Raw genomic sequence first — 12,349 nt, forward strand, 5'->3', positions numbered from 1 at the left:
CACTGGTGGCATTAAAAAAGTGGGCCAAAAAGTAAGGAACTCTGAATCCCAGAAGAGTGCGCCGCCACGGCCAGACAGTGCACTTGGTATTACAGTGTTTTACAAAGGAAGGGGAACCTAAGGGAGCTGTGGAGGAACATGTTGGAAAAAGGGTAATAGTAACTCGGGCCCACGACTAAACTTATGGGGAAACAAGAACCTTACGGGGGAAATGGTGCCCCAAACTGTATTTCTCATCTCACTTGTAACCAGGGGCTCAACTAGATCCGAACTTCGAGGGGGGCTTTGCTAACAGGCCAACCAATGAAGGGGAAGCCAGCACTTTAAACAATGGGCCAGAGCTGTCCTTATAGCAAATACTAGAAAATAGTTATAAATTGTCCTTTGTAAGCATGTTGGTAAAACTCCATGCAATTAAAAAAAACATGTTCTAATGGACTTGACCATGTACGTTTTCAGTCTGCTCATCAAGAATTTACACCATGTGCTGGTTTAAGGACACACACATATTAAGGTCTCAGAAAATTGTGCTTAGAGGGTTAACGCTTCCGATTTCGGGAGGCATGACAGTCAAGTCACAATTTGATTCTTAGTGTATTATCTATTCCTCCTGAGAATGAATATGTCAGTGCCAATAAGTTAGCAATATTGCAGCTGGCTAATTATTCTGTGCTAACCTAAATCAAAGTAAAATAGCTGTTGTTAACACCCCTCCATTGAGCGGTTCACATTTGAAAAAACTACATTCATGCAGGAAGCCATCGGGCCTAAATACCTTGCAAAAATGAATTCCTTTGAAATAACTTCTCAATGAATTGTGTTCTAGAATGCACTAATTACTACTTCTTCAAACTTCCAAACACATGGAACATGCACTAGATGGGCAAAATCCTGCAAAGAGGTCAGTCTAACAGAAACAGAAATAGTGCCTTTTAATAGCATAAGTTATAATACCAAACCACAGTTCTGTCCTGAAGCCCCAGAACGTAAAGTGTCAACTCCACTAAAAAAATCAATTTTGTTATTACATCCTGCAGTGGAAAAAAGCTTTTCAAATTGCATCATTTGTTTTGAATATATCCAAAATTCCTTTGAGAAAAATGAACATAGTCTCTATAATATTTGCCTCTAAACATCAATTTTAAGTACATTAATTAGCATGACTTGGGTAGAGAAAGGGAGAACCTTGAACGGAGCACAAAGGAAATAGCAGGCAGACAACACATTTACCCGTTTGTCATTGTAACACTGGAACAAGTAGTGCACAAAGGAGTGTTTTCATTGTGCAATGAGTGTTCATTGTGCAATCAGGGTTAAGCTGTTTTGACAGACCCGGGCTTAATTTGACAGCAGAACATGGCTTCATGAGCATTTTGCTACTGAACTGCATTTGTTTGCATAGGCAGGGCACAGCAATACATTGCATACCAAGGGAGGTTCTGGTGTACTGCCTCTACATAGACACCATCCTGGAGCAAAAAAACATGCGCCACACGTTAAAGCAAATTCTACATCTGTCACCCAGTGTGTCAGAGAAATAAATCATAGAGGTGTTTGCTTTAGGTGAAGGGGTATGACTATGGTTAGGTAAAAATGATATGGTCAGGGTTGATGTAGCTGAGCTATCTCACAGTCTACCCGGTCAGGAGTCAGACACCCGAGCTATCTCTCATGTGGCGATGCTCAATCACCAAAGACCAAGAGCCACAAACCATCATTTCTGCTTGATTTCTTCCACAATTGCCACTGGCCTTGGATTTAGTGTCAGAGGGCACCCACAACATATATTGGAAAAATGTATAGAAGATATGAGTTGAGTTGTTACTTATAAATTGTAATGAATACCCTAAGGCATCTGAACTCTGAAATGGCTAACAACTTTAGAAAAGATGTTAAGTTAATCAATAAAATAGATGAATTTCAAGAGCTTTCCTAAACTTAGAATGGAACTCTATTCTGGGAGGGCCAAAATAGAACACTTTCCAGATAGAGGAAGCAACAAAAGAGAAGGAAGTCCACCTCCAAAAAGACCACGCGTTCGGTGGAGCCTTTCTAAATGGGGGGGCTGATACAAAATGAAAGGAGTACTTAAACATTGAAACAATCATGTAAGCAGCTTGAGACCAGTTTCATAATAGACTATTGGGCAAAGTAGAGGTCTGTGTAATGGATATTTCTAGAAACTGGCAACCAGTGTAACCAGTGTACCCTGATGCGAATCTATAACATTTCCTGACATTCACCACAAGTAGCAAAGGCATATTCTGAACTCCTTGAAGCTTGCAAACAGCTAAATCAGGAAGCCCAATGTATCAAGAGTTGTTATAGTTCAGTCTGGAAAGGATGGAACCATTAACAAAGCAAGGTTTCAAGTGGCATAGAAAAGAAAGAAGGTTCATTTTTAAAATTCTCATTTGGAGGTAATAGGACAACACAATTGCAATAGTAGGAAGAGACAAGTGGAAATGTCATCACTATAAACTTTCAAATGTAATTCAATGCACCCACAGGGGCAGTTGATGGGCTCAATTCACAAAGGGACTTATGACTCATAAAGGTACGTGTGAGGAGTCTCCACACCCATGGTGGAATCTCGGCACACGGGGTGGAATCTCCACGCTGCAGTATGGAGATTTTGCCTAAGTGCGGAGATTCCACACTCGTAATCTTACAAGTTGCAAGTCCCTTTGTAAATAGGTCCCTCAGTGTCTAACCCAGGTCTTAAACCAGCAGGAAGTGACAGGTGGAAATGTCATCATTGTAATCGTGTCTGGTGTCATTCAATACAGCCACATGGGCAGCCTCAGTGTCTCGATCTTAAACTCATCTGACTAGCATCTCGTGACTGGCGCTCTTCAAAATGTTTAGAATGTCTGTGAGCCAGAACTTCTCACCAATTTTAGTGATTACTGGCAAAAGAAAGATTACTCTATAGTTAGATTCTGCTCTGAGGTCCAAGTTTGACTTCTTTAAAAGAGTTCAAAGATCCCTTTCATCCGTCCACTAGAGAAAGTGCCAGATGAAGGATTAAAAGGTTAGAGGTTAAAGTAGGTGCATCGACTGCAGAAAAACATTTCATCTGGGGAGCATGATGTTTTGAAGATAAGTAAGGAGGAACCTTCCTTGATCTTAATCATTGGAGGAGCTGTGAGATCGTTGACAAAAACTGAGTGAAGGCTTGTAATTATAATGCATAGGACAGGTTCAAACAGAAACCTCGGCAATAAATTCATGAATGGCCTTCATCGTCAGAAAACGAATTGTAAAAAAACCAAGGGGCATATTATCAAGGGGGTTTATCTCCGCTTTTTAGGCTTTAAAAGCCAAGAAATCGGAGATAAAATTATCTCCCTATTACCTAGCTGTCGCTAACACCAGTTAGCGACAGCTAGTAGGAGATAGCGACCATCTTGGGCCCCACTTTGCATGTCAGTGATATTTATCACTAATGACATGCAAAGTGGGCGTGCCAAGATGTTAGCGACTGGAAACAGTCGCTAACATCGCTATCTCCTATTACCAACATTTGGAGATATTCGCGCTAAGCGCGAATATCTCCAAAAGCTAACACCTACCCATAGCAGTTCTTAGCCATGTTATCCAATGGGAGGTGGATAACATGGCTAAGAGCATTAGCTCGGTAATGCATGAATATCGCAGACTTTTCATTGGGGTCGAGGCAAGATGGCGGTCTAAGCGTTAGACCGATTGCAGCACTCTACTGAGGTCCGATGGAAGTGAATGACCGGACTGCTTTCCGATAGAATCGGTTGCCAAAAACTGAACTAATAGACTGTATCCTGAGCACTATGAGGCACAGAGTATGGAGAGTACAGAGAGTACGGAGAGCGATGGGGGGGAACCTCTGATCAGGATCCAAAGAGACAAACACGCTGAGTGACTGCGCCGCGCCGCTGGGTGAAAACTGACTACGAGTGATTACGGCTTCGCGGCTTTTCTTCTCTGGGTATGAGATACATCGACAAACCCCTCGAGGATTGAGACAATGCTATACTGCTACAATGTAATGAAAATTCATCAACGCTTAAACTCACTTACGCTTTGGTGGAATCCAATTTCCTCATACTGCGTTTCCGAGGTAACAATACCAACACTGCCAGCAGTGCTTCAGGGGGTGTGTCAGATGCTGAAAACCTCGCAGCAAAATGCCGGTTCTACGGTGTGTGGCTTTGTTTGGCGCGCACGCCAGTGTGTGAGGGGGAAAACGCTGAGTGAAAAAAATACAGCAACAATGCCACCAAAGAGCGCTTCAGCTGCTGCAACCAGAGCCAGGATCGCGAAGGCAGCAAGGGTGCTTCGCAAGGAAGCAGAGAGACAACAACGAGAAGGCTTATTGGACGGGGAAGACTTTGATCAATTACAGGTAAAAACAGCGTCTGCAAGAGCTAAGAAGCAAGTGATCGCGTCTCCAGTTGGCACTTCAAGGCAGGAAATTCTAGCATCACGCAGAAGGCTAAGCAATACAGGGGGGAGGACTGTGCTTGATTTATTGTTAAGAAAACACCTATTCAAAACAGCTTACAGAATGAGGCTGAGTCTGAGTCTCTGTCTACCCCAACAGTGAATGATGAACAGAATAATTTAACCATGGTACAATTAAATAACACTCTAGATTTAGAGGAAGGGGTGTCTGGCCCCTCTATTGCTCCTGATGCCTCTCTGATTGCAGCTAGCACTGAAAACATGAGTGCTAGTAATATTAATAATTCTACAATTACCGAGAGTTCTAAGTCCGGACGAACTGATGCATCAACAGTGGGAGCAGGGAAAGGCGAGAAGCAAATTGAGGAGGGCCGTACAACGTCATTCTCGGGCCCCGGGGGCAATATTTTAGGTGTACAAAACGACCAGACTAATCTGATTGCAGAAGCAACATTAATCACCAATCAGAATGGGGCTAGAACACCAGCACCAACTCCATGTTTAATAGCCTCAGAAGAGATATCAGGGGTATCCCCACAGCTAACCTCTGAGCAGACTATAACAAGTGAAGGAATTAATGATTCATTACCGAGTACTGCCCCGCTACAAACTCGACAACAATTGGAAGGGGAAAAAGACCTCAGTGAGTTCTACTCTTTCTCTGATGAAACCGGGGAGGCCGAAGTAGATGTACTAGGGGAGTGGTCAGAGAGTTTTGAATCTACGGAGGGTGAGGATGAGGAATCAGAACCACATATATATTCCTCAGAAGACAGCTACGGTGAGGGAAGACAGAAGCTTAATACTGTAAAGACTAAGCCTAAAACTAGTGCTAGAACCACACAGAAGAGATTAGTTAAAGGACATCTTGAGCCCAATCAAGGCACCACCTCAGACATTCCAGATAATCCAGAGCTAACTCCCACGGCAGTGGAGACCATTTTACAAGCAATAGCAGCCCATAGGGAAGAGACTGCCCTAGATAGCAGAAGATCTCGCGCAGCATTGCGTAAAATGCAGGGGGTTGTCAAAAAGCTCTCTAAAACGTGTACTCATATTGGTGAACGAGTAACTGAAATGGAACTAAGGGTGATGGCAGCAGAAAAAGACTCTTCAGAAAATCATGAGAAGATCAAGCTTCAGGAAACAGAATTGATGGATATTAAATGGAAGCTTGAAGATTTTGAAAACAGGCAACATCGCAATAATCTTCGCGTCCTAGGGGTACCGGAGAAAATAGAAGGGGAGAACATGCAAGCTTTCATTATTAAACTCTTTAGTGAATCTATGCCTGAAATACAGAATTGGAACTGGGAAGTCGAAATCCAACGGGCGCATCGAGTCCCCTTTAATCCACCACCAAAGCCAGGGGTATACCCACGTGCTATCTTAGTATATTTTGGCAATTTTTTACTTAGGCAGGCAGTGGCGGAGAAAGCGAGACCGGATCGCAAAATAACTTGTAGTGGATTTTCCTTCTTTTCAAGACCTGACTTTTGTCACGCAACTGTTGAAAGGCGATGGAGGTTGCGATTGTTAATCAAACCATTTCAGGAAAAGGGTGCTTTGGCTTTTTTGAACAACCCTGCTAGACTTAAGATTATTCATCGTGGCCAGGCAAAGTTTTTTCAGTCTGAGATAAAAGCAAAAGCGTATCTAGATGAAATATCTTAGACAAAATTTCTTTTTGTTTCCTTTTTGGATATAAGCTTTGTTTACCACAACAATAACTTGAATACTACAAGAGTTATAAATACGCAGGGGGGGGGGAGGGATAGAATGAGATATGTTTCTATTTTTCTTTATTTCTTTCTGATAGCTTGTCTGATGTTCTAAGAAATTGTTTGTCTAATTTAACTAAAGACTGATGAGTATGCTTAGGCATAGATTAGAGCTGGATGATAGGATGAATATAGTTATGATATATGATGTAAATTATTTTTGTTGTTATCTATGGCAAGGAGCGGTAGCTCAGTAGAAGTGCAGCAACTTCATCACACAGACTCTGGTAGAGTCTGAACGCCTGTGTAAGGGGGGGAAAGGGAAAAGGGTTGGGGAAGTGGGCGGGTCAGAGGGAGGGACAATGGGGAGGGAGGGGGGGCAGGAGGAAGGGGGGGAAGCGGAAAATAAGAAAAACAAACCAGGCTTAATAGCAGGAATAAAATTAATTTTTGAAAAGGCACAGCAGGACATGCATATGGAGTACTATTTGAGACAAAGTTATCACATTAACAATGGGTAAGCTTAGTATACAAACCTGGAATGTAGGAGGATTACTGGCTAGAGATAAACGCTCAAGGCTAGAGGAACTAGTTAAATTACATCCCGTAGACATTTTGTGTATACAGGAGACCCATATTCCTTGGAGCAAAAGAGTGCTATTAAGACTTAAAGGATATAATTTAATGGTAGCATCATCTCAAACGACAAATATTAGAGGTGTGGCAATTTTGGTTACAAATTGTTATGGGCAAGGAACACGCTTTTTATCTGATGCACATGGAAGGTGGGCGATCACTAAATTAGAAAGTGGAATCACTATATGTACTGTGTATGGATCAAATCAGGATGATCCTACAATTTTTGAAACTTTGGAAACAGAACTAGCTATGTGGCAAGGTCCGCTAATTCTCTGTGGTGATTTTAACATTTCCTTGATACCACCCTTATCGCCGCATGCATCTAAACTTAAGTATCTAGGCCGGAAACCGAAGGTTTATCGCGCTATTAGTAGTCTAATATGTAGTCTTGGACTAACTGACATTTTGTTGCAAAATATTCCAATAGACCCTGGCTATACTTACTACTCTCATCCCCACCAAAAACATGTACGAATACATTATATCTTTACTTCTAGAGATCTAGCACCTTCTTCACATATAAGTAAATTCCCAAAAATAATATCAGATCATAACCCCTTAATATTATCAATTGATTATGATACTAATTTTACTCAAAAAACAACATGGTCCTTTGATAGGAAACTACTATGCAACAAAGAATATATTGATCATATTAAAATCTGGACCGAGGAGTTTTTTAATATGAATCGCTTTAGTGCACCAAGAAACACCGTATGGGATACTTATAAAGCTGCTTTAAGGGGGGAAACTATCAGCTACCAATCCAAAATCAGGAATAAGGAAAAAAAAGAATATGAAATAAGAATAGCAGCTTTAGCTAAAGCCGAGGAAGAATATACTCTCAAAATTAGACAAAAACAAGATACTAATCATGTGATGATGCAGGTAGCAGTACTGAAATCAGAATTGAATTCCAAACTTAGCCAGAAAGCTGGCCAGACATATCAATCACATAGGAAACAAATATACGAAAGTGGAGAGAAAGTGGGCAGACAACTGGCACTTAGTACACGGCAAAAAACTGCAAGGAAAGATATTATTACTACAGTAGAAAATGGGCAGACCTTTACTCATGCAGTCGAAATTAATTCTCAGTTCCAGAGGTACTACCAGAAATTGTATACTGAGGAAGCTATAATTTCCGAGGAGGATATAAAAGTCTATTTAGATAATTTTCTCATTAATCCTGAGGCCACGAAATTATTAGATGATGCCACAAAGGATGATCTTGAAAAAGAAATTACAGTCACAGAAGTGGGTGCCGCATTATCATTATTGGCATCTGGCAAAGCAGCAGGCCCCGAAAAGATACCGATTGAGTTATTTAAGCTTATTAGCCATCAATTAGTACCTATTTTACATGATTTATTTCTTGGGATACAATGCAATGGTGTACCTCCAATCTCTTGGGAGGAGACTAATATAATCGTCTTTCCTAAAAAGGGAAAATCCCCTTAACAGCTCACTTCGTATCGCCCCATATCCCTAATTAATTCGGACTCCAAATTATATGCAAAAGTATTAGCGCTCAGACTCAGTAGGGTCATTGAACAACTCGCTTCCCCTTGGCAACATGGCTTCATACCTGGGAAAGGAACCACAGAACATATACATAGGGCAATTGCCTTATTTGATGCCACGGTTTGTAGAACCCGGGCTGAATACTACGCTCTGGAGTTTCGCAATAGTGGGAATCCTGTTAAAACCATCTTTAAGGCCCTTAAAGACCTTGTGGCAAGGAAGCCGGCCGGTAACTCCATCAGCTCCAATACTCATTGTGAAGCGCTGGCGGCTTTCTTCCTGGAGAAGGTTCAGACCATATATAGGGCCTTCCCCTCCTCCACTGCACAAACCAGTATGGGGCCTCCCATCCGGTTGGATCAGGTGGTGCTAGACTCTCTCCCCTCTCTCTCTTTGGAGTCTTACACGGCCTTGGCTCTCCGAGTTAAGTTGGGGTCGCCGGACGACCCGCTCAAGCCACCTATGTTCAGAGACCAGGTTTTCGCTCGCCCGGTTTGCGACTTAATCAACACGTCGCTATCATCAGGCCAGGTGCCTTTGAAATGGAAGCATGCGGTAGTAATGCCCATTTTGAAAAAACCATCTCTCGACCCTACAAAATCGGAGAACTACCGCCCGATTTCGCTTCTCCCGTGGCCAGCCAAACTCGCGGAGGCGCATGTCAACACCGCCCTCACTGGTCATCTGTCGCGTGCCAACATTCTGGACGACACCCAGAATGGTTTTCGGGATTGGCCACAGTACGGAGACAGCACTGTTATCTATGGTCGAGCACCTTCGGGTAGTTCTGGATGCAGGTCAAACGGCGGCGCTTGTTTTGTTAGACCTAAGCGCCGCCTTTGACACGGTCTCCCATGACATTCTCCTGCAACGTCTTGAGGAGGTAGGGGTGATCGGCACTGCACACCAGTGGTTCCGTTCGTTTCTCAGGGATCGTTCCTTCTGTGTGGCGTCCCCGCCCTACCAGTCCAAATGTCATCCTCTGTCTCTTGGGGTCCCACAGGGTTCCTCACTGAGCCCCACGTTGTTTAACATCTACGTGAGGCCGCTGGCTGAGGTTGTGAAGCTCTGTGGTATGACCATGGTGTCGTACGCAGATGACACCCAGCTAGCGGTCACGATCAGCGGGGACTCTGGGGTGGATGCCCCAAGATTCAAAGAAGGACTCAGGGCGGTGGCTGGTTGGATGACGTCCAACTGTCTCCAACTAAACGCCAAAAAAACGGAGGTGATGATCTCCGGGAAGCGGACGGACCTATGGGGAGATACTTGGTGGCCCTCTGAGCTGGGGCCGACCCCCACTCCGGTTGTGGAGATCAAAAACCTTGGTGTTTGGCTGGACCCTTCCCTCAACTTCGTTGGCCACACCAAAAGGACGGCGGCTTGCTGCTTTGGCATCCTGCGCAATCTGCGCCCTGCCCTTAAATACTTCGATGCCGCAACTCGTCAATTGGTGGTGCAAGCAACGGTTTTGGCGCGGTTGGACTATGCCAGCTCCCTTTTTATAGGATTAAACCAGGCTGAGTTAACCCGACTTCAAAGAGTGCAGAACGCTGCGGCCAGAGCGATCGTAGGTCTTTCTAGGTTTTGCTCGGCCGGTCCATCTTTGCGAGCCTTGCATTGGTTACCCGTTAGGCAGCGGATCCACTTTAAAGTTTTGTGCCTTTCCTTCAAAATTCTGAAAGGCCTATCACCTCCCTTACTGCACCAACTCTTGCGCCCTTACATCCCGGGCCGCACTCTGCGCTCGCTAGACCAAGAATTAGCGGTAGCCCCTCGGTTCAAACTCAGTCGGGTGGGGGGTCGCTTTTTTAAGGTGCAGGCAGCCGCACTCTGGAACGCTCTCCCTTTGAAACTTCGGACCTTTGGTGACCTGCTCTCCTTCCGCAAGGCCGCTAAAACTCATTTATTTTCTGAGCTTTGTTAAATCCTTCACTCCCCATTTTCTTAATAATTATTTCTGTTCCCCAGTTGTGTTGTGTTCGCCACCTTGTCGGTGCGCCGGGACGCTCCTTCGCTGGAGCAGCCGTGCGCAATACAAATAGCACTAACATAACATAACATAACATAACGGCTGCCAGGGGGGAGCAAATGTCGATGATCCTACTTGATGCTGAGAAAGCTTTTGATCGTGTCACTTGGAATTTTCTCTGGGAAGTTATGATACGTAATAATTCTGGCCCTAAATTTATTCATTCTATTAAATCAATGTATCACCGCCCCAAAGCAAATGTTTTGGCAGCCGGACTTTTTTCTGGATATATTAACATAACAAGAGGTACTAGACAAGGGTGCCCATGCTCGCATCTACTATTTGCATTATATATTAATCCTCTCATCTTGAAATTACTAGAAAATACTAATATTAAACCTGTTATCAGCCATCACTTCGAAACAAAAATACTGGCCTACGCCGATGACATCGCGATTATTACATCTGAACCGATGGAGGCTATTTGTGAAATAGAGGAAGTCACTTCTGAATTTGGACCCTATTCTGGATATTCTCTCAATAAAGGAAAGACGATTATTATAAGCACAGCTAACACAACCTGTATGGACCCACGAAGAACTGAAAAAGCTACATATCTGGGAATTGAACTTTGCGCAAACACTAAGCTAATCCCAAAAATCAATTTTGATCCATTACTGATAAAGATTAAGAACGATTTTGAAAGGGTTAACAGTCTTCATCTTTCCATTATAGGAAGAGCCAATTATGTTAAAATGAATACGTTACCTAGATGCCTCTACCTGTTTCGAGCAATTCCAATAGCTATCAAACATGAAACATTAATATTGATTAATTCACTTATATCTAAGTTTGTGTGGCAGAATGGGAAGATTAGGAGATCCCTTGGGTTATTATCACTTCCTGTTAGACCTGTCTGCTTCTGGGAAGACTCTAACCACCATGATTTATTTTTGTCCCCCTTAGCCTCCCAGACTTTCTATTTTTATTTTACATGTGTCCATCAGGAGGTTTTTTTATGCTGTCAGGGGGCTAGGTGTTCCTTGGCGATGACGCCATTTTTCCCTCATCACTTGTGAGGCCTAGTCACCCCCTTGAAACCTTAGGGATCTCCAGGGACCTAAAATGGTGTCCACCAACTGTCATAACGGACACTACTGGAGGATAGGTCCATAGGATAGCATTAAGGAACTTTCTAGAATCTACTAGAGACTTCTGCAGGTCTGAGGCCAACCTATATAAGGCCAGTGACCAGCAGCCATTTTGTGCTGACCCCAGAGTAGAGGAGTGAGGCAGTGGTGAGAGGAGGTGGACACACTGAGAGCAGCTAGTTTGTCACTGAGGCTGACAGTTACTTCAGAAGATTGTTCCCCCTTCAGCCTTTGACCGATCCCTCTATCAAGACATCAATTATTGACCAATGAATCGAGCTACGTGAGAAGAAAGACCCTTCTGGATCAACATTCCTGTAAAACTGACAGGACCTGCTTCCTGAAACTCAGTCCCATATCCCCTGCCCAGCGCTGCACCTACCAGGGTGTCGAGTCATTTGTGGACCCCTTGAAGCGCCTTGAGGTGGTTGGGGAACTGCGGAGCCTGAAACACCTGGAGGAGCGAGTGCCCGATCAGGGAGGTACTTCCTCTGGAGCCGGGTGAGGAAAGCGACAGCGTGTGAGGAGCGGCGCTGTGTGGTCCGTCTGCAGGACCCCGGGGGCACCAGGCGCGTCAGGAGAAGCGAGGAAACGCTTCCGCGCAAGCCAGTAGCGCGACCGCTGCTTACAGCAGGAGGGGCCTAGGGTCGAGCAGGCCCAGGGGTGCAGTGTTCCCTGCGTGACGAGGTCCGGTGAGGAACACGCAGGCGCCGACGAGCAGCGCGTCCTGAGAGGCGGAGCCATTGCGAGGAACGCGCATGCCCCAGAGATCAGCGCGTCCATCGGGTTGCCTGAGGTGGCGCCAGACGTCTTTCCTGAGCGCCGCGTTGTCAGCGGAAATCCCCTACTTGTGAGCGCTTACTGGAGGAACTAGCGCTTGAGCAACCGACCGCCCATCC

The sequence above is a fragment of the Lissotriton vulgaris genome, chromosome 4_1 (genome assembly GCF_964263255.1).
Source record: "Lissotriton vulgaris chromosome 4_1, aLisVul1.2, whole genome shotgun sequence".
Lineage (NCBI taxonomy): Eukaryota > Metazoa > Chordata > Amphibia > Caudata > Salamandridae > Lissotriton > Lissotriton vulgaris.